Source organism: Cavia porcellus, unplaced genomic scaffold (genome assembly GCF_034190915.1).
Source record: "Cavia porcellus strain 051 isolate PalLab524CR breed Dunkin Hartley unplaced genomic scaffold, mCavPor4.1 scaffold_2, whole genome shotgun sequence".
Classification (NCBI taxonomy): domain Eukaryota; kingdom Metazoa; phylum Chordata; class Mammalia; order Rodentia; family Caviidae; genus Cavia; species Cavia porcellus.
Window position 1 is genome coordinate 10,723,322 of NW_026947485.1, and position 20,471 is coordinate 10,743,792.

The window sequence follows — 20,471 nt, forward strand, 5'->3', positions numbered from 1 at the left end:
TGTGGGTGTAGACACGGACAGACCGGCTTCCAATCCCGGCTCCATCGTGGATTAGCTGTGTGCTCTTCTGTGAGAAACTGAGTTTTTGTCAGCCCAAGTTTGCCCAGCTGTTTGCAGGGAGATAGGACAAAAAGACTAACATATGTGGCACAAAATAGTTGTTCAGTAAATGTTGGCTATTACTGGTGGAGTCTCGTCAGTGTCGTCAGTCTTTCTAGCATTCAGCAATACCTGCCCTGGGTTTGGGGGCTTACCTGGGAATTTCCCTTTTCCTGGCTACTTTGGTTCTCCAGTCAAGAACAGATAGAAAAATTGTGTGTGTGAAGATTTCCTTAAAAAAAAAATCATGTGCTCCAAATGTGACAGGGAGGGTAGATTAGCCTATAAAGGCCTCTTAGAAAACAGTGAGAAAAATATTAACAGACTAACAGAGAACTATAAAAAACAAAGTGACTTGCACAAGAATTTGTGTAAGACTAACAAGTACATGAAAAATGTTCAACCTCATTAGTAATCATGAGTGCAAATTAAAACAAATTAACATTCGAACTTATTAAATCATCAAACATTTGAAAATCTTTGGTACGCTACTGGCCAGAGTTCAGGAAACAGCCCCTTTCATATATTCCTGATGGGAATATTAATTGGAACAATATTTCTAGAAAGAGTAGTTTAGCTTCAAAAATAGCTACTCCTGGACTCTGCATTCCACTTCCCAGAATTTATACTCTAGAAATAATCATGAATGTGTGCAAGAAAAATTAGCTACGAGAATATTCGTTGAATTATAATAATACTTTTAGTAATAAAAAAACTGAAAACAATCACTATACCAAACAACAGGGAACTAGTTAAGTAAATTATGGAACACACATACAGCAGAATACCTAACAACCTGGAAAGGTTCCCATTGTAGTAAACCAACACAAAATTATCCCATTTTTGAAAAAAATTACATATAGACGTATTTCAAACAAAGTCACCACTGGCTAAATCTAGGTGGAATTTAGGCTAGTTTTTCTTTTCTTTGTTAATGGGCGTTTGCCATAGGGATTATGTATCAGTTTCATATCAGAAAAAAATTAAATGAATGGATTCACAGGATCCCAAACCTGGCGCCCAGCTTGACACAAGCTGCTAATCCTCTCCATGACTGTCCCCCGCTATCACCCCTCCTTTTGTCTGCTCCTGGCTGGCTCCTTCCCTGCCTGGCCTGAGCCCCAGGCCCAGCTCCAGCTGGGATGACCATGCCAGTGAACCCCGATTCTCTCCCGACCCCATCCCCGATCTGCAGGCCCTGTTACCTGTGCAGCACCCTGGCAGTAAAGCCCTCTGCAGAATGCTCACAGGCACCATGGTGACCAGCAGCTCCCTGCCAGTTTGCATTCCACGCCGCTGGAGGGATGAGCCATGGCCACTGGCCCCCAAGCGATCTGTGCAGTGTGTGTGTGTGGGGGGGGGGCATGCTTGCCCTTCCACAGCAAGGGGTGGCAGCAGGCTCACTTCCCACCACTGCCAGGCCTGCCCCACATAGTGGAATGCACGTGGGAGGGCAAGGGAAGCCTGGCCCAGAGAAGGCACAGCCACTGGTTCCTGAGGATGAGCAGTCAGAAGTGAATGTCCCGCCGAATCTCCAGGCACCGTGCTGGGAGCTGTGCAGGCTGTGGGTTTCACGGGCTGTACTGAGACACCAAGTCACAGGAAGCAGCCTCTCCCTTGGGCGGTGGCCACCACGGTTTCCCACCCTGTGGCAGGGGACCCAGGCTTCAGGCCTCTGCCCGCTCTTGTCCTGAGGGCCACACATAGATTTTCCTCTTGAGCAGAGTGGATGCATGATTCACCAGTGCCCTGAGACGGAGGGGGCTCCCTGAGAATGTTCTGGTCCCTAGATGACAATGAGCCCTCTGAAGTCTGCGCCACTTCCTTCCCTCCTGCTTCCTATCTGGGTGCAGGGGGAGATCAAACCCCAGCTGCTGCAGCCTCCTCCCCCTTATCTCTTGCAGAGACCCCCTGATGGCAGGCAGGCCACCCCTCACCCTCTGCCACCAAACCAGGGGCATTGGGTGTTGAAGAAAATTTGTGCTTTATCTCAAAAAGCCAGATGTCGATTCTGGTTTACATTCTATTTTTGCCTTCCTATATTTTAATAATTCTAAGATTCATCTCCCAACATCTTCAAAATCAGGATGAGCTTTAGAACGGATAGTGGCTACGTTTAATGGGCTGAGTTTTCTCTCAGTGTCTCATAAAATAACAATGGATCTTTCCATGAGTGGCACCTTAGAGTGGATGAGGCCTAATGACCCAAGAACACTGCGCCCCGGACGCACAGCCATGCTGCTGGTCTGGAGGATGTGCCAGGTCTGCACCCTCTAGGGTCCCCCTCTCAGAGCCCCAGTTCAGGACTATTCCTGGCTGGTGTCACTGAGAAGCTGTCACATCCAGAACGTGGCCCTCACCATGGCACAGAGCCCATGGGAGAGGACGAAGAACAATGTTCTCCCCATCTTGCCTCCTAGGGGCGACCCAGTGGCCATGCAGGAACTGTTTCCAGAGCATTTCCCAAGGCTGAGCACCTCCTGGAGAACACACAGCAAACAGGGGCTCCTGCCCCTCAACACAGCAGTGTCCCCTGCCTGCAGAAAGGGCCCCTCACCCAGAGCCCTGGCATGCATGCAGAGCTGGAGGATAAGAGGGGACCACGCTAGGGAGGGGCGAAGTCAAGCTCAGGAGAAGCTGGAAGCTGGTCTGCATGCCTGGTTCCTTTGTTGCTTCCCGGCAACCCATGTCTTCATGTAGAAGCTTCCGAACTCAACTTCCCCCAACTCCTCCTTCCCCGGGCTTTCAAATTTCAGCCCTTTTTTTTTCTCACCCCATCATCACAGCACAGAAACCCCCAGAATTCTGCCCCGCTGCTAGATGAGAGTTAACCGCTGCCATTTCCCGACCACCAGCCTAGCACAGAAAGGTAAGGCAGCCTGCCCCGAGTCACACAGCAAGCAGGCAGCAGGGCACCTGAGCCAGGACGCTAGCTGAATTCTTAAGCGCACAGGTATGAGACTTAAAGGGAGCGTCCCCACCCAGCATACTGTAATATCTGTCTTTCTTTATGTTGCTGGTCTATTTTTCTGTCTGCAAATGACAATCATCATGTTGGTAGAACTGAAAGTGCTTATCTCAGCCTCCCATCCAACCTAACGAGCATTTTTCATCAAAGGAGATTTACAGCAGGGCACCTGAAACTCCAGCCTCCCAGCCACTCAGGAGGCTGACACAGGCACATCTCAAATCTGAGGCCAGCTCAGGCAATTTAGTGAGCTTCTGTGTCAAAATAAAATAAAAAGGGCTGAGATGTGGCTCAGTGGTAAACATCTGCCTAGCATGAGAAGTTCTTAGGTTCAATTCTCGGTACAGCAAACAACAACAAAAAGACTCACAAGTATCACAAATCCTAACACGGGAAATTCAAATCCGGGTCTGCCTGGCTGAGGATCGAGGATCAGGAGTTACTGGTTAGTTAGTGAGTGTGGAGTGTGTGCTTGGAACTTTGCATGAGTCCTGGAAACAGAATGGTGCCTGCCACACAGTACTGCGAATGCATTTGATGCCTTTAAATTGCATACTTCAACATGGTTAAAAGACAGATTTCATGTTATGTGTATTTTTTAAAATTTAAGAGTTAAACTGGAGTGGCGGCACCTATCTGTAATCCCAGCATTCTGGGAGCTGACACAGGAGAATAGCAAATGTGAGCCTAGCCTGAACAATTTAGTGACTTAGCAACATTCTGTTTCAAAACAAACAAACAGCCAAAAGAACAACAACAAAAATAATGAAGGAGTCTGGGGAATGTAGCTCAGTGCAAAGGCCCTGGGGTTAATCCTTAGTGCAGCCCCTTCAGAAATGAAATGATAAAGTGTGCTCTATGCTACAGCTGGAAAAGAAACCAAAAGAGAGACAGGAGCTTGCACACCTCTCCATGAAAAGACCTAAGGATATACTACCCTTCCTGGGGGCCCTTGAGACCCCATGGCCATGTCCCCAGGCGCCAGCATCCCCACAGGACCTAACACCTTTGGACAGGTGGCAGGGTGACCGCCACTGCAGGAAGGGCACCACCTCACCGTGGACCTCCCGGTTCCTGCCTGGCCCCACCTTGAGCCGCTCCGCAAGCAGCTGCTCTCCCCCAAGGCTGCGGCGGCCAGGCCCATTCTCGGTAGGCAAAAACTGCCATCCTGTTATAAATCCTTTCCCACAAAGCGCTGGAGACTCGTCCTCTGCCCGTGCCAAGAAGTCTCTCCCTGACCATCTGTAATCCATTCAAAGGCAACCGGCAGGAAATGGCGGTAAGGAAAACCCCAGCGCCACGCAACCAGTGGCCCAGCTCTCCTCCTGCTGGGCCGGCTGGGAAGAAGTGGCCTTTCAGGCACACAGCGCCGTGGTCGCTGGGAAGGCGGCTGGGCGGCTGTCAGGGCTAAATGGGCCCAAGACAGATGCTCCTGGAATTTGGTAAGAAAAGCATGCTGAATTGAGTTTTTAAATTAGCTCTGAAGAAAACTCATTTACAAAGCCAAAACAGACCCACAGAGAGGGGAAAAAAACCCCATCATATGAAAACTAACCTCAAAATTGCTTTCTTCTGATTTCTATTGGCGATTAGACCACAATTTCAAGTAGCTCACATCCTCCTCCACGAGGCAGCCCTCTGATCTGGAATCCTCAGTTGCTTCTTCCCAAGAGTGACAACTCCATGCCTGGCACTCAAAGCTGAGACCCTTGGTGCAAGCTGAAGCTGGCTTGGAGAGCTCCCAGGAGCAGATTGCTAACATTTTCAGGAATTTGGTGAGCTAATTGTTAAATTACGAAAAATTATATGACAGAAGCTTACAATTGAGTCTATTCAAAAGCCGGGCATGGTGGCTCACGCCTGTAATCCCAACACTCGGGAGGCTGAGGCAGGAGGATTGTTGTGAGTTCAAAGCCAGCCCGGGCTGCAAAGTGAGCTCAAGGCCAGGCTGAACCGCATAGCGAGACCCTGTCTCAAAAAGACAAAAAAATAAAAAGTCTATTCAAGACAAAAAAGTGAATCTGCAAGACTCATTACTTCTTATTTAGCTTGATTCATTTTACTATTACATTATCTATGCTTTGAGCAGGAGCTGGTAATTTTCCCAGAAAGAACCAGGCGGCAAATATTTTAGGTTTTGGGGCTACCAGGGTCTCAACATCAGTGGCCATGCCAGTGCAAAAACAGCCAGAGACAATATGTAAATTAGGGAGTGCGTTTACAATTCTTTTTTTTTTTAAGGCTAGTCAAGTGAAGCAGTGGGAGTGGAGAAGGAACAAAGAAATCTGTAACTGGTTGTGATCAATTAGTTGTAAACACCACTGCACTCGGACCAGCCTGCGTTTACAATTCTAATAAAACTTTATTTATAAAAACAGGCTGCAGGCTGGATTCTGCGATGGTTTCAGACTCTTGCTCTTGAAGTGATTTGCAGCGAGCGTATCTGTATGATGGCACTGTGTGTAACACCGTGCTGAGGCATATGCATCTGTCTCTTCCCAGCTCTGAGTTCACAGCAACACCTTGAAATGTGGCAGGTAAGAGAGCTCATGCTACAGAAATTGCCAAATGCTACAAGTTGGGGCTTGAAATTGTTTCTTATTCTCTAGATTTGAGAGAGTGATGGAGAATATTTTAACAAGCCAAATTAATTTTAAAAGGATATTATGAAGTCTATGTCTGCACTGTGAATAGATGGAAAGAGATCTGGGCAAGTTCCTCGGTATACCTGGAAACCATTTCCCACTTCAGCAAGGAAGTCCCTCACAGCCCAAGGGTCAACTAGAGTTCCCACATGCCTCTGTGTTCTGTCACTTTCATCTTGCTTACTGAAATGAAAACATCAGCCAGTACTTACGTGGGGTCTATACTTGTTTGTCAATTAAATCTTAGGTTGGCCATGGGATGCAAGAATTTGGCAAAATCAACAAAAACACTGTAGAATAGATTCTATAAAACTTATAATAGTTTTAAATGTTCTACTATCTGTACATTATATGCTAAGCAGCAATGTATTTTTTTTGGAGACACGGTCTCGCCTATGTAGCCCAGGCTGGCCTCAAACTCACAGTGATTCTCCTGCCTCAGCCTCCCAAGTACTGAGATCATAGGTGTGCGCCACCACACAACCTTAAGCACCATTTTTATCAATAAACTTTATAATAAGCATATAAACATGTAAAAATTTTTAGAGAGACGGTTGTTAAACATTTACTATCCAACATTGACTGGGTTACAAAAGAACTTACAGATGAATTGGGAAGCAAGATCTCAAACGTGTATGTGTTTGGGAGAGCCCTGAACAGAGAAACAAAACCCACACAGAAAAGAAAAGAAAGCCTCTGTTTCCTGGAGGCTCACTGCAAAGGCTGGACACCAGGTGGGTCTACAGCAAGAACAATCCTGAACCGCACCTCTCTGGAGGCACGGCACCTCGTCAGGTCTCTGTCTTCCAAAAGAAACTTCCTTGAGAGCTCAGAGTCCTCAGGTTGTTGCTTACACTCTTCCCTACCGAACAGCCTGAATGTCTGCATCCTCACCAGCAACACTCTTGCATAGAGCATGCGTGCGTTCATTCATTCTTCAAATACGAGGCCTCTACTCTACACCCTTCATTGTGCTCCAAACCAACCAGCCCTAGCCCAAAGCTCTCTTCTTTCCCTGGCCACCAGGGTATTAGGCCCATTTCACTTTCTCTGCAGCACCAGAGATCCCCTGGCGCTGTGCGGCAAGTTCCTGGAGGGCAGCAGCCGCAGGCGTTCACAGCCCACTGAGAGCCCACGCCCATGTCTTTCACATCCTGGGTGCTGCTGTTTCTGCTGAGTGGGGCAGGAAGCCCTGCCCTGGCTTCACAACCCACAGGGCCTCCCTCCTTGCAGCCTGCACACTAACTTCAGGGTTCACCCGACCCAGGCTAAACACGGGGCTCCAGATGGAAGGGGGAGGGTGGACTGTGTGAAGTGTAATTATCTTCTTCCTTCCCCCAGTCAACACGTTCACGGCAGGGTCATACACGCATGGCTGTTCCATGCTGCCCAGTGGGAAAGTCACTCAAGCCGGCGGGAAGATGTTTAAAGGAGAGGTCCCTTTGAGTGTGTGGGGGGATCATGTTTCCAATGTTTTTAAACTCCTGCTCCACCAGCCAAGATTGGATCACACTCAACTTCCTGATGCTCGTGCTAAGCTTTTCCGCTGATGATGGGTTTTCCCAGCACACGTGCATCCTCCTGAAATGTGAGCACGTCAGGCCTTAACCTCCCTCCTCCTTAGCCTAAGAATCACGCTGTTTGATGTCTGGCTCTGAAAGTTGGCAGTTAAAGGGAAAAGCTTTCCCCTGCCTCTGAGAAGGAATGTAAAACAGAGAGGAGAGCATCCTATTGGTGAGAAAGAAGTCTTTACAGGAGAACGTTGGCCAGTAAAAGTAGGCCAGCATGACAGAACGTGAAAATGATTATCCTATAACCACTACATAAAGGAGACATCCAGGCCAGGACCATCGATGGGTGCCAAGGGGTACCAGGAAACTTTCTGTTGGGGAAAGGGACACATTCACTTTTAGTGCCAAAGATCACGCACAGCACAACACGTAGCAACAGAAAGGAAACACATTTGTGCAATGGAGGAAACTGGTCACCACCTTTCCAAATGGTCAATGTCTAATAATGAGGCTCCCTGCCATGGTGTGTCCCCAAGTGAGGTGGATGATGAAACATTAAATCGACAGGGAAAATATTTTTGCCAAAATGCTGGGCCTAAATCTGGGATTTAGGGGCTGGAGATTTAGCTCAGCGGCATAAGCACCTGCCTTACAAGTAGGCAGTTGTGAGTTTGATCCCCGGTACCGATTAAAAAAAAGAAAGAAAGAAAGAAAGAAAGAAATCTGAGATTTAGCTACAGCTTCAAAAATCAACCCTCATCCACTCCTCTCTTAAAACATAACTGACCGGTAAATCTGCAGGAGACAGCCTGACCACCACCCCTTTTCTTTCTCTGGAATTTGAGCTTTCTTCAGGGAACCCAATCATCCTTTGCTTTAGCATTCTGTTAATTTTACTGATACCTGACTTCACACAAGTGGGGCTGAGTTAGTCCAAAAATGTCTCTAACTGGAGGTGGGGTTCAGTTTGGAGAGGTCCATTTGCCCACAGGTAATGTCGTATAATCATCTGCTGTAGTCTATGTTAGTAATAAAAATAATGTCCCCACCCCATCCCCAAAAAAGAAAAAGAAAAAGGTACCCAACACACAAGGAAAACAGAGCAGGATGTGAGCAATTCTCAATAGCAACGCCTTAGATATGTGTATGTAGAAAGCGACACACATGTATGTGATGGAGAGCACTGTTCTACATTAAAAGTGGTGAAAGAGACATAACAACAAACAAAGGCAATGCATGAACCTTGACAAGGTCTTAGCTTGAGAAAAGCAGCTATCCATGTGCAGGCGGGGGTAACTGGACACTGACTGATAATGGGGAATTACTGTTCATTTAGAGAAATGCCCGTAGAATGCACACTCTAGTATTTAGGGGTGAAGCATCAAATGGTTTGCAACTTACCTAGCACTTCAACACACACACACAAGACGAGGCTCTGCAAACCTAAGTGAACAGCTGAAGGTAACATGGTCAAAATGGGACAAAATGATAAATCCTGCGGGATGAAGTGTCATGATGCCTACCACTTTACAGATACGCATGACAGACATCTTTACATATAAACAGATACGTGTCTTTATAGGAGAACATGACAAAACGTGAACGGCCACTTTATTCTAAGTTGATTGTGTGGTCAGGTGCACAAGTGCCCGTGCTCCTATTATTTCAGTGTATTGTATGTGTAAAAACAAGGGTGCAGGATAAGGGTTACCACCAAATATAAAATAAGAAGCTTCAGGTTATTCAAAGGTGTCTGAGTGAACCGGGGAACACTGGCACACGCCTGTAGTCCCAGAGTCGTAATTCTGTGAGAAGGCCCTGGGTTCAATCCCCAATCCCACACAAATAGTAATAATAAAAATTAAAAGCATCTGTGACACTGGACTCCCATCGTAGCAGCTTCCTGCTAAATTTTCTCTGCAGATCTAGAAATACAAGGAAGATGCCAGGACTCACATCTAACCTAAGCTAGGGCCCTTCTGCATTGTGGCTCCAAATATCTACCAGAACAGAAATTTCAGGAGGGCTGTCAAACCCCAGAATCTCAACAACCTCAAAATATCAGGTGGTGAATCAAAGAAACTGTAGGTCATCTCCAGACTGACTTTCAAGGTGAAAATACAAAAGGGAACATGTTCAGTGGGTACCGTTTCAGTTCTGGAAGATGAAAGATTTCCAGAGATTGGTTACACAATTGAGCCATACCCTTAAAAATGGTTAAGAGGTGAACATTCAGTCATTTTATCAAGTACGATTAAAAGAAAAGGGAAAAAAACAAAAAGGCAGACAAGCATATCAAGAAATATATCTGAAGAATAAATTTAATACTTAGCCAAATGGTAAAACGTCTAATAATGGGGCTCCCTGCCATGGTGTGTCCCAGTGAGGTGGATGATGAAACATTAAGTTGCCAGGGACATATTTTTGCCAAAATGCTGGGCCTAAATCTGAGATTTAGGGGCTGGGGATTTAGCTCAGCGGCATAAGCACCTGCCTTACAAGTAGGCAGTTGTGAGTTTGATCCCCGGTACTGATTAAAAAAAAAAAAAGTAAGAAAGAAAGAAATCTGAGATTTAGTTACAGCTTCGAAAATCAATCCTCATCCACTCCTCTCTAAAACATAATTGAACGGTAAATCTGGAGGAGACAGCCTGACCACCACCCTTCCTTGTGCCCTTTCGAGAAGATTCGGACGCATGTGTGAAGACAAGGCTCAGGGAGGCCATGGGATGGGCTGTGGCAGTGTGAGGAACTGTAAGGTTTAGAGACCAAAATGCATGGTGGGTATAGCCTGCAGCATAGGGTCCCGGAGGTCCGGGCTGTGTGGCCAGAAAGAGGGACCATGTCCCCAGAGTGTGGGCCAGGCCGTGGGGTGAGCAGAGGGGAAGGCACTGGAGGGGGAGGTGCAAGAGAGGAGGGGACACAGCTGGCTCAGGTCCCATGAGCACTGACCCTGGCCGCCCCCCTTACCCCCCACCCCTGGCTTGTGGATGGACAGAGGCCCGGAGGACCCGTGGGCTGCTGTTCACGTGGCTGACGGGGAAGCGATGAAAGGCTTTCCCTTATGGAACAGTGATACATATGAATTTGGGGGAGATTAATTTTGAAGTGGTGTGCAATGAGGTGGAGACAGAGAGACCGAGAAAGCCACTAGAAGAAAAGTGCAGATGGCCAGAAGGCAGGGAGCCCTGCTGAGGGGCGGCGGGGACCAGCAGAGGACACAGAATGGTGGCAGAGGGAAAGGCTGGGGTGGAGGATCCCACAGTGTGGGCCACAGGCAGGCACAGGGCGTGCACCAGGCGCTGATAGAAAAGGTATATGAGTGGGTACCACTAAAACTTCACAAAGCTCTAGGGCTGTCTGCTTTTTAAGGGGATCCCCCATAACTTCACTTGGAAAGCAGAAAGCCCCTGAGTTTACTTACACCCAATTATTATATACTGGGTTTGTCTTTGCCAATTAGTCCTGTGTCTCAGCCCTGCAAAGGGGCAGCTCTCATATTTATACCCAAGTCCTCTTTGGATCTTGCAAAAAATGAGGAGGAGGGATGCAATGGCGGGGGTTGAGGTGACAGGGCCTGGGTGTAGGGACATGGCAGTAAGCCCAACTTATCTCACAGTGACCAGCACACTGCCTTGGCCGTGTGTTGCCAGGCTGGGGCAGGGGCCTGACTTGTCATACTGAAAGGGTCCTGGTCCTCATCAGCAGAATCAAATTCCCAGCTGGCAGGGCAGGGACACTTGGAACCCCTCACAAAGGTGACTGAATACAGAAGAGGTGACACTGTCAAGGACTGCTCTGGTCCCTGAGCCAGGGAGACAGAGAGGACGCCAGCTCTTTTGGAAGTAGCAAGGGCGTCACATATAAAATGCCCAAGTGCTCTGGTTAATGACAGCGGGTGAAATCCAGAATCACAGGCACCGAACGCTGGCACACAGCCCTGTCCTCGCGTGGGAGACGCCTTCAGTGTCTCTCTCAGTCACTCTAATCCAAAGAATCTTTATCACTGCCCCTCAGAGCCAGTGACAAGTAGGGCATGCTGTGGCAGAAGGCAGAGGACTTTCACACCCACTTAGCAGGCACATCACCATCAAAAGGGTCTGCAATTGAGGCAGGTATTGAAAAGCCATCTCGAGTCCATCATTCAAAGCAGTGCACCCTTCATGAAAACACTAACAACCCCAAGCCGGGAGAAAATGAACAGCAGCCTCCAAAATGTTCAAAAGGGGGAGATAGGAGAAATCATCACTGTAGAGAGATGCCCTGGAGTTGCCTGGCAACCATCTTTGCTAACACCTTCTCCCAAAAAGGAAGAGTTTGCATCAGCTCCTGTAATTCCCTGAGGCCAGCCCTCTGACCACAGAGGCCTCTACTCCGGGGCCTTGTTGGGGCCTCACTGGGGCCTCGGGATAGAAAGGCATTGGCTGACCCGGGGGCCCCCAGGGCCCCCTCAGTGGGCCTCTGCCTTACACACCCACAGAAAGGTCAGTCAGACCCTGAGTCCCATTTCAACAAAAGGACACTCCTGGTCACACTGCACTGAGGCAAGCCAGGTGCCAGGGGAGGCGGGTGTACAACACTCCGGAGACACTAGCCCCATATGTGCAGAAGCCCGCACGAGCCTCCTAACCCTGGGTCTGGGTCTTGCCTGAGTCCCCACTCTGTCCCAGGATGGCAGATTTATGATGCCACACTTTAAAGAGTCTAGCCTCTGCAATGAGCCTGCCTTGGGGCTCAAATCCCAGCTCTACTACTTCCCAGCCAGACCCCGAAATCAGAACCTCTGTGGGTTGACATCTGCTCACTAGAGCCACTGAGCAACCCTTGGGAAGTGCAAGTCCCTGGCTGTGATGCTTCCACCTTGAACAGCACAGCCACAGCCCAGGACCTGGGGTGCCACATGCCTAGCGGGCACCACCAGGGTTCCAGGGGGACCACACTTTGGAAAGCACTGACACTGAGTTACTCCTGAAAACTAACAGTACAGGGATTCTGCTCCGGCCCCTTTTGTTTTCATGCATGGTATCCTTAAAGATCCAGGGTCACAAATGCTGATAAAAGATGCCCAGTGACCCAGGGGTCACCCCTGGAGCACCCAGGACATACGGAGTCTGTTTTCCGGAAGTCGCAGCTCTGGTAAGACCAAGAAGAGGTCCCGAGTGCCTGGTAAAAGCAGCAATTGTCTTAACAAAAGCTGGCATTATCAAATGTCCGCTGCATGCCAGATAGGATCTCATTTATTTCCCCAACAAATCTAACAGGCACTATTAGACCTATTCTGAAAATGAAGAAATTAAGGTTGAATTTAATACACAGCTAGGTAATGGCAAGACTTGAATAATGTTCCATGAAAAACAAGTCTGCAATGCCAATGACTTGTGTGTGTGGTAAAACCCAACACAACATTTGCCATCTGACCCATTTTTAAGTGCACAGCTCTGTGGCATTAAATCCATTGATCACCACCACCCATCCCCAGAACTTGGTCAGCTTCCCCAGCTGAATACCTGTACCACAAAACACTAACTCCTGCTGTCCCCTTCCCCAGTTCCTGGTTCCTGCCATTCTACTCCCCAGTCTGATTACTCTAGGAACCTAGAGGTGGCACTGCGGCTTTTGTCCTTTTGTGGTAGGTACACTTTAAAAAACAGCTGAACAACCCTTTGATCTGGCGTGGCCAAACTAGGAGCTCATGTCCACCTCCTGCCGCACCTCCGGAATGCTGGACTCACTCATGGTCAGTGCCTTCACACCGGGTGTCCTTCTCACCCCATCCCAGCCCTCCATGACCTGCAGGTGGACTGGGGTGGTGAGTTGCCCTGTGACTGATCTGTCCCTGCACCATCAGCCTTGACAGAAGCAGGCACCCTGATAATCGCTCCTCGGTTCAGAGATCACGTCACTTACTTAGTTCTGTCTTCCCGGGACAGTGGCCGGGTGCCAGTGTAGCCTGCCCCAGACATATTTATTTGGTTTTCTTTCTATCTCCAGCACTCTATTCTTTAAAAGTGACAAGTGGAATTGTGTTATGAAACCACAAGGATAAAGCATCTCCATAAAAACAAATGCTCTGTCCCCAGCAGAATTCCAGCTTTACTTGGAGGCAAAAAGTGAACAAGGTTACATCTTCCATTATTTGGAATCCTGTGCCTTGGCTTCAGCCCTCTTGGGACAAAGGACTTCTTGAGCACTTATCCAAGGGCCTTAGGGTCCAAACTCAGGTCTATTTGGCTAGTCTTAGCCCTGCTGCAGAAGATGGTAAGAAAAAGCTGGTCAGTGCCAGATGTGGTGGGGCATGTCTGTAAGCCCAAAACTCAGGAGGCTGAGGCAGGAGAATCACTGCGAGTCTGAGGCCAGGCTGGGCTCATAGCGAGTTCAAGGCCTGCGTGAACAACACAGTGAGATGGTCTCAAAAAAAAAAAAAAAGAGAGAGAGAGAAAGAAAAGGCCAGCGAAACATTAGCTGGCTGCCTGTCCTGTGCAGAACTCTGCGCTGAGTTTTAGAAGAAAGACATAAGACAATCACTGCCACTCAGTTTCTGCAATATTTGCGAAAAGTCCAACCCACTGGCGAATGCTCTCTCCTTTCCACTGCTGCTCCACTAAATTCCCGCAGTCACTAACCAATCACTGGTCCCCGATGTGAAGACTGGGCCGCCTTAAGGTGTGGGGTCCCTGTACAAAAGCGACTTGACTACTTGTGTCACCTTGTGTCAGCCACTACCGTCTGATGCCCACTTTAGAAGGATGCCATGAATGAAGTATCCTGAGGGAAAGTTATTCCATGACCGACACAGGAAAGCAAGCAGAAATGGATCCGCCTGGCTCCTCTAAGTCAATTCACCGCAGCCCCGCAGTCCTGGGTGACGCCCTGTGACATGCACATCAGAAGTCCTGCGGCCTGGGAGCCTCCCTGCTGCCGTCCCTGGGTTTCTGTCCCCACGGCAGATATCTCCTACCCTGCAGAGGGCACCAGGGGTCCTTCCAGCCTGACTTTCAGTAAGAACTAAAATCCTCAGTGCTTTGTGGGGTGCTTCTGACCTCAGGGGCCACCGAATAATAAATGCCATTATTATCAGGGTTGGTGCCTGGGGGTCTCAGCTCCCCACAGTGAAGGAGGCCTGGCTCATCTAGGAGAACCTACATCTCATGACTGTCACCCTCGATGGCAAAGCAGCAAAGCACTGATCTTGGAAACCTTTGGGGGAGGGCTCCTGGTCTTCTCTCTCTTTGACACCCGTCTGCATGCAGCCCAGTGCCAAGGGACAGTTCCAGTCCACGTGGTATGCTTAAGTAGTCAGTGGATAAGGCCAATTTATCTGAGCTGTAGGCCCAGGAAATGATTCTCTTCTGCTCTTATCTCTCCAGTTTTGCCTTATACCAATGATTCTCCTCCGGGATGACTCTGCTTCCCCAGGGACATTCAGCAATGTCAGGAGACATTTTTGGTTGTCCAAGTTTGGAGAAGAGGAGAGAGGCACCAGTGGAATCCAGTGAGTAGAGGACACTGCCAAACGTCCTACAGTGCCCAGGACAGCATGCATCTGGCTCAACATTTCTGTGCTGCCACTGATGAGAACGCTGACACCGCCCTCCGCTCGGCCACCTTCACTCCAGCAACAACCTGGAGCACTCGAGCCCTTGTGTATTCTCTTGGGTTTTGGGTCATCACACACATATTTGTTCTAAGTCCACCCTGCCCAGCTGCATCCCCCAGGTTGTGGCTGAAAGCAAATTTCTTCAGGGAGGGCTTTATTGAGCTCCCCTCCTAAATTAGGGCACAGCTCCTGCTATGCCTTCCAGCAGCATCCCAAGTCTCCCTTTTAAGCACCTCTCACAGGCACCGTGACTCTGTTAAGGCCTGTGTCTGCTGCTGAGAGGGAAGCATCCGAAGACAAAGGCTGTACTTTGCACTGCTGCACCCCTAGGCTCCAGATAAGGCCAGAGTTCGCACAGCAGAAGGGGAGCCCAAGAAAGACTAAGCAGTTAAAAACCAAACAAGACACCCAGAAGAGAAGGTGGCAGCTCTTTAGGAGTTGCTGAGGACATCCCACTAGGACAAACGGAAATGGCAAGACAGTACACTATGCTTACAGCTTCCTGGCATTCATACAAGAACAGGGACAAAACTGTATGTGTCCCATGCACACAGAGTATCTCTGGAAGGATACACAAGCAATTGGCCGTCAGTGCCGAAAGGGAGACCTCTGAATTTTGTAACATAGGAATGTTTTAGATAAATGTATTTAACAGTCTGTATCTTCAGAGGTTAAAAAGAAAAAAAACCCGGTGCCTGGTGAGACCGTGTCACCATCTAACTGGCATGGGAGGTAGTTTTGTATCCAATCTCAGAGTGTGCCCATCCTGTCGGCCTGTTCTTAAAGATCCCAGAGGCACATTTTCTCCGCACGGGAATCCGAGCACATGGAAATTCTTGCTGCACAAAGAGACACTCATTTCAGAAGCCTTGCCTTTTCCTGGGTGTCCCTTCCCAGCTTGGCTGCCTTGGTGGTACTGGCACATGCTGGACTCCATCCGTCCTACAGGACTGTAAAGCTTACGAATCCTCCCAGCCCTGACTTCCTCCTCCACATCTTGCCTGCCTAACACCTTGAGCTCTTCTCTCTCCTGTTCCTCCATTGGAAACCTTGGGCAAGCGGAGAAATGACAACGAAATGCCAAAGTGAACAAATGTCGTTGCTTGTTAGCAAAAGAGGAAGAAGGTACCTTAATGGAGAACGAAGTTGAAATTAACAGTGAAAATGAGGTTTATCTGTGTCATCTGTAGACTGGGTGTCTTCCCATCTCCTATTAGCATAGATAACAGAGTTGTCTGTGTAGTGATAAGGGGACAGGGGACGCGTTTCCCATAAATCTCACAGCTGGTCTCTGTCTTCCCTGGCATGGGCGCTAAGAACACTTCACTCTTAACAGGTCGGTTCCATTTTTCCCTCCAGTTTGCTCCCACTCAACCAAAACTGAAAGGCCCTTAACCCTGAGCAAAACCTGTTCCCATGCCCCCTGCTCCCTCCTCTACTCCAGGAGGCCAATTCCACCGGCATCTCAGGAGAGCGGCAAATCTTGACAATCACAGTGAGATCTTACAGGCCCGGGAGTTTTCAATCAGAAGCACTGCACAAGTTTACCTGTATAAATTTCCCTGTGTAAGGGCTGCCACCAGGCAATACCCCAATTCTAGGGCGGACTTCCAAAAGACTCTGCAAGGATCTGCTGAGGGCTCACTTTTCTTAATGATAAATTGACTCACGGAGCATTTCTAAAATTTGTTTTAGACCCGTAGTCTCAAGATAACGTTGCATAAACTCTTCTTAGCCATAAGCCATCAACTAAGTACTCTTCTTTAACTCTTAATAAAACTTACCAATGACTTATTAGCTGCACCCTATTAAAAATAATGATGTTGGGGCTGGGGATTTAGCTCAGCAGCGTAAGTTCCTGCCTTGCAAGCAGGCAGTCGTGAGTTCGATCCCCAGTACTGACAAAAATGAAAAAGACCAAAAAAAAAAAATGATGTCCATAGTTTTGTTTTGTCTGGTTGGTTTTGGTAGTGCTGAAGATTGAACCCAGGGTCTCTGCACTGAGCTATATCTCCAGCCCTCTTCTTTTCTTTCTTTTTTTTTTTTTTTAATTTTGAGTCAGGGTCTTGCTAAGTTGCTAAACTGCCTAGGCTGGGCTAGAACTTGTGATTCCCCTGCCTCAGCCTCCCATGTCATGTTCTATCATATTTGGCCAGAAATTATTTTTTTAAAAAGTGAATTATTAGGGGCTGGGGATTTAGCTCAGCGGCATAAGTGCCTGCCTTGCAAGTGAGTTCGATCCCTGGTACCAATAAAAAAGAAAAAGACAAAAAAAAAAAAAAAAAAAAAGTGAATTATTAGGTTTGTAAAATTATAATAAAATAATCTAAAAATGAAGTTTCTGATGCAGTATATCTTTTCTGTCATGGCAGGTTTGTTAAAAAGTTAAAGTTTTGTAGAACTGAGTTCATGAATACTAGTAATAATCATCATAATAGTGAAAAGCATGACAATAAAAAGAACAAAAAAATTTACTAAGAATATACCATGTGCAGCACACTTAATCTTCCAACTGACCTATTATCATCTCTGTTTTACAGTTAAGAACCACCACGAACCTTGAGCCCTTTCCTCGTCTATAAAATGGTATTCTTTAAAAAAAAAAAAGTTGAGGTGAAGCAATGAGAAATGAGAATCATCTTCCTAAATCACAAAGAGCGTTTCCCTAGTTATCCTGAAAAAAAATCTTCAGGCAAATCTACCAAGCTTAAGAGACAAAAATTATTTCAAAAGGATAGCATAGGACAGCCTTCTAGGACTCTGCGGCCATAAACACAGCATCGGTGACAGAGGAGGCTAGAAGGGTCTCTGGGACCCCCATCAGGCAAGCTGACAGCCAGCCACCAGGCACTGCCCCCCTCGGGGCTTGGGACGCTGACCCCTCTGTTCTCCCAGGGCTGAAGCCCACTAACTAGTCACAGCCACTTGTGGAGGACTATGTCCGTGAATGACATGCAGGCTTTGTGGCACGGAGAAGTAAAAAGCTGAGAAAATGTACCCACTGATTCTCAATATATCTGAGGCCGCATTAGGTATTTTAATGTGAGGGCTTGTTTATACTTTTCAAGGTTCTTTAGAAGTAGCTTGTCTGGTACAACTGCATCCATCATAAGAGAGAAGTCCAGGCTCAGAAGCGTTGGGGTCCTGAAGAGGACATTCCGTGCCAGCCCCTGGACTGCACAGATGAGAAAACAGGCTCTGCGAAGGGGAGGACCCCCTCCCCGCAGGGCAAGCACCAAACCCCAGAAGCTGACTTGGAAGCTTCCTGGAGCTCTCCTTCCCGCCCAGGCTGCTCTGACGGGACCCGTGCAAAGGCAACCAACTCTGGGATCAGCGACAGCTTCTGACCGCAGGTGATGCTTGGCCAGGTTCAAAAGAATTTGCAAAAGTCCTCTTGACCACAATTTTGGATGAAACATGACACTGACATGAATATTTTATTATGAGATTTCAAAGCATTCAGTTAACATTTCATACCTGAGACAGGTAGAAAACTGAAGCGAAGAAAGGTTAACAGGATGAAGGAAGGGAAGGAACAGTATTACAGTGATTGGGTTATTTTTTTTTAAATCTGTCTTTTGAAACTGAGGCCAGAGAGGCAAAAGGTAAAATGATCCTCATTTCACATTTCTATGCTAACTTCCCTCCGTGAACTTAGTCTATAATAGATACCATACCACACCAATGTTCTCAGCACCATTGTTCATGATAGCCCAACGGTGGAACGGCAGGAAGAACCCAAAGGCACATCAGCAGATCACTGGATAACACAATGTAGTACAAATGCAATGGAATAACCATTCATTATTGAACATTCATTCAGGGAATACCCATCCATCATCACTGAAGTTCAAATCTCCTCTCAAGACATGCTTACTGCCAAGAGCATCATGATCAATCCACGTCTGATCATATTCACAGACACAGAGTCACACACAGGCCACTTTGTCCTACAGGGACCATCGCACACGCCCCCCCACCCCAAGACCTCCCACATGGTAACTCCAACAGGGTGGGACTAATGCAACCAGTGTTACGGGAGATCTGGGCAACCAAACACCCTGACATACAGAGTCTCATCTGGAGTCTTAAATTCTTCACCACGGGGAATATGCATTGAGTCCGAGGTATTTTACCTGGAGATAAAACGGTGCCATGTACTAGAAAGACCACCAGGCCCTGCTCACCCAACTCCACTCCATGAACAAAGAGAGCCCCTGCGTGGCTATTTTGGTGGAGTCAGCAATTGCATGTTGCACTGAACAGTGGGTGCTCTTAATGCAAATGCATATAATTAGGGGCTAACGCTTTGTACCTTTCCAGGACAAAGGACATAATAAGCAGGATGTACCCTTTATGACTTCTGAGGGAAGGAGAGCTTTTCATTTCTTCCTTAAAAGAATCCATTTCTCACGAGGCAAAGAAATCTGAGAAAAAGACTCTTTTGAAATAGAAGTGGGAGGAGGAGAAAGAACGTGAGTGTTGTATATTACAGTCACACTCATCACCCGGACCACAGAGGTGCCAGGCCCGTGCCATACCATCACCTCCACTCGACTGCAGTTAAAGGTTTTCACAGCCTTCTTCTCATCTCTCGGGGAACTGATAACTCAAGCTTTAAAGTGTTTAAAGATCTCAAGAGTTTGTGAAGACAAACAACCTCCAGGGATTCTACCCATTGCCAACACACATGGATATTTAGCACAAATAAGCTGCCACTTGTAAGAAGTCCACTCGACATCACTCCCTTGTGCATCCTAAACACACGTCAAGATCACACCAGGATATTTAGAGGCAAACATCCTTAAAATAATGTTTTGTTCCCAAAGTGCTTAATTAGCAGAAACACTATACCAGAGATCTGTCCTTGACTATGCATGCATTTTAACCTCCATGTTATTTTTTTTCTAAAGCGCTAATTTTTCTCTCGCGGGATGGTCAGGAAATGATTGGGCACAGAAAAATCAACTGTTATAGGTGCTGACCTGCAAAACGAGTTCCATCTTTCCAAGCAGGTTTTAGTTGGTCTTTGGGGGTGTCATCGCCTTTCCTGAGCAGAATCTTTGGTGTCTAAATGCTTTTCCTTCATTCATTTTGTATTACTATGGCCTAGTTTTACATGAACTTTTAAAAAAAAATCTCCCACCAACTTCTTATAGACCCTTCCCACCCTCAACTCCAGCCAATTACATTTATAAGACTTGAGTTAGTGCATTAAAACTCAAGCGAACCCATCCATTTGTTGAGCTCTGGATGACCTCTGGATTCACTGCACTGGAAGCCCATAGGCCAGCATTGCAAACAGTGGAGTTACACACACAACCAGGGTGATTTATTTATGACAACCACATGTGTCTGATGCCCAGCTCCAGCAGGTTGTGGCTTCATTCGCAAGTCTCAGTCTGGGATGGCCTGTCTAACTAGTGCGTTCCATTTCAGCTACCGTACTTCCCTGCTGGGAAAACAGAGATAGGTGGGACTAGCTAGGGAAGGTAGCTGCACATACAGCTGCCCCTAACCCTGGTTGCCACATGATAATCTGTGACCGTGCACAAAGTGGGCCAAATGTCACTTGCTGCAAAGGTTTGCCATGTACAGTGGTTTTCAGTGGAGAGTGGAAAAGTAGCTACTAGAACAGCTGACCATGTGGG

General features: G+C 47.5%; 1 protein-coding gene across 9 annotated transcripts in view; it reads right to left on the reverse strand.

The window, feature by feature from the left end:
- Positions 1-20,471, reverse strand: part of Atxn7l1 (ataxin 7 like 1) — a 222,050-nt gene that overhangs the window by 200,379 nt on the left and 1,200 nt on the right. The window lies entirely within an intron of this gene.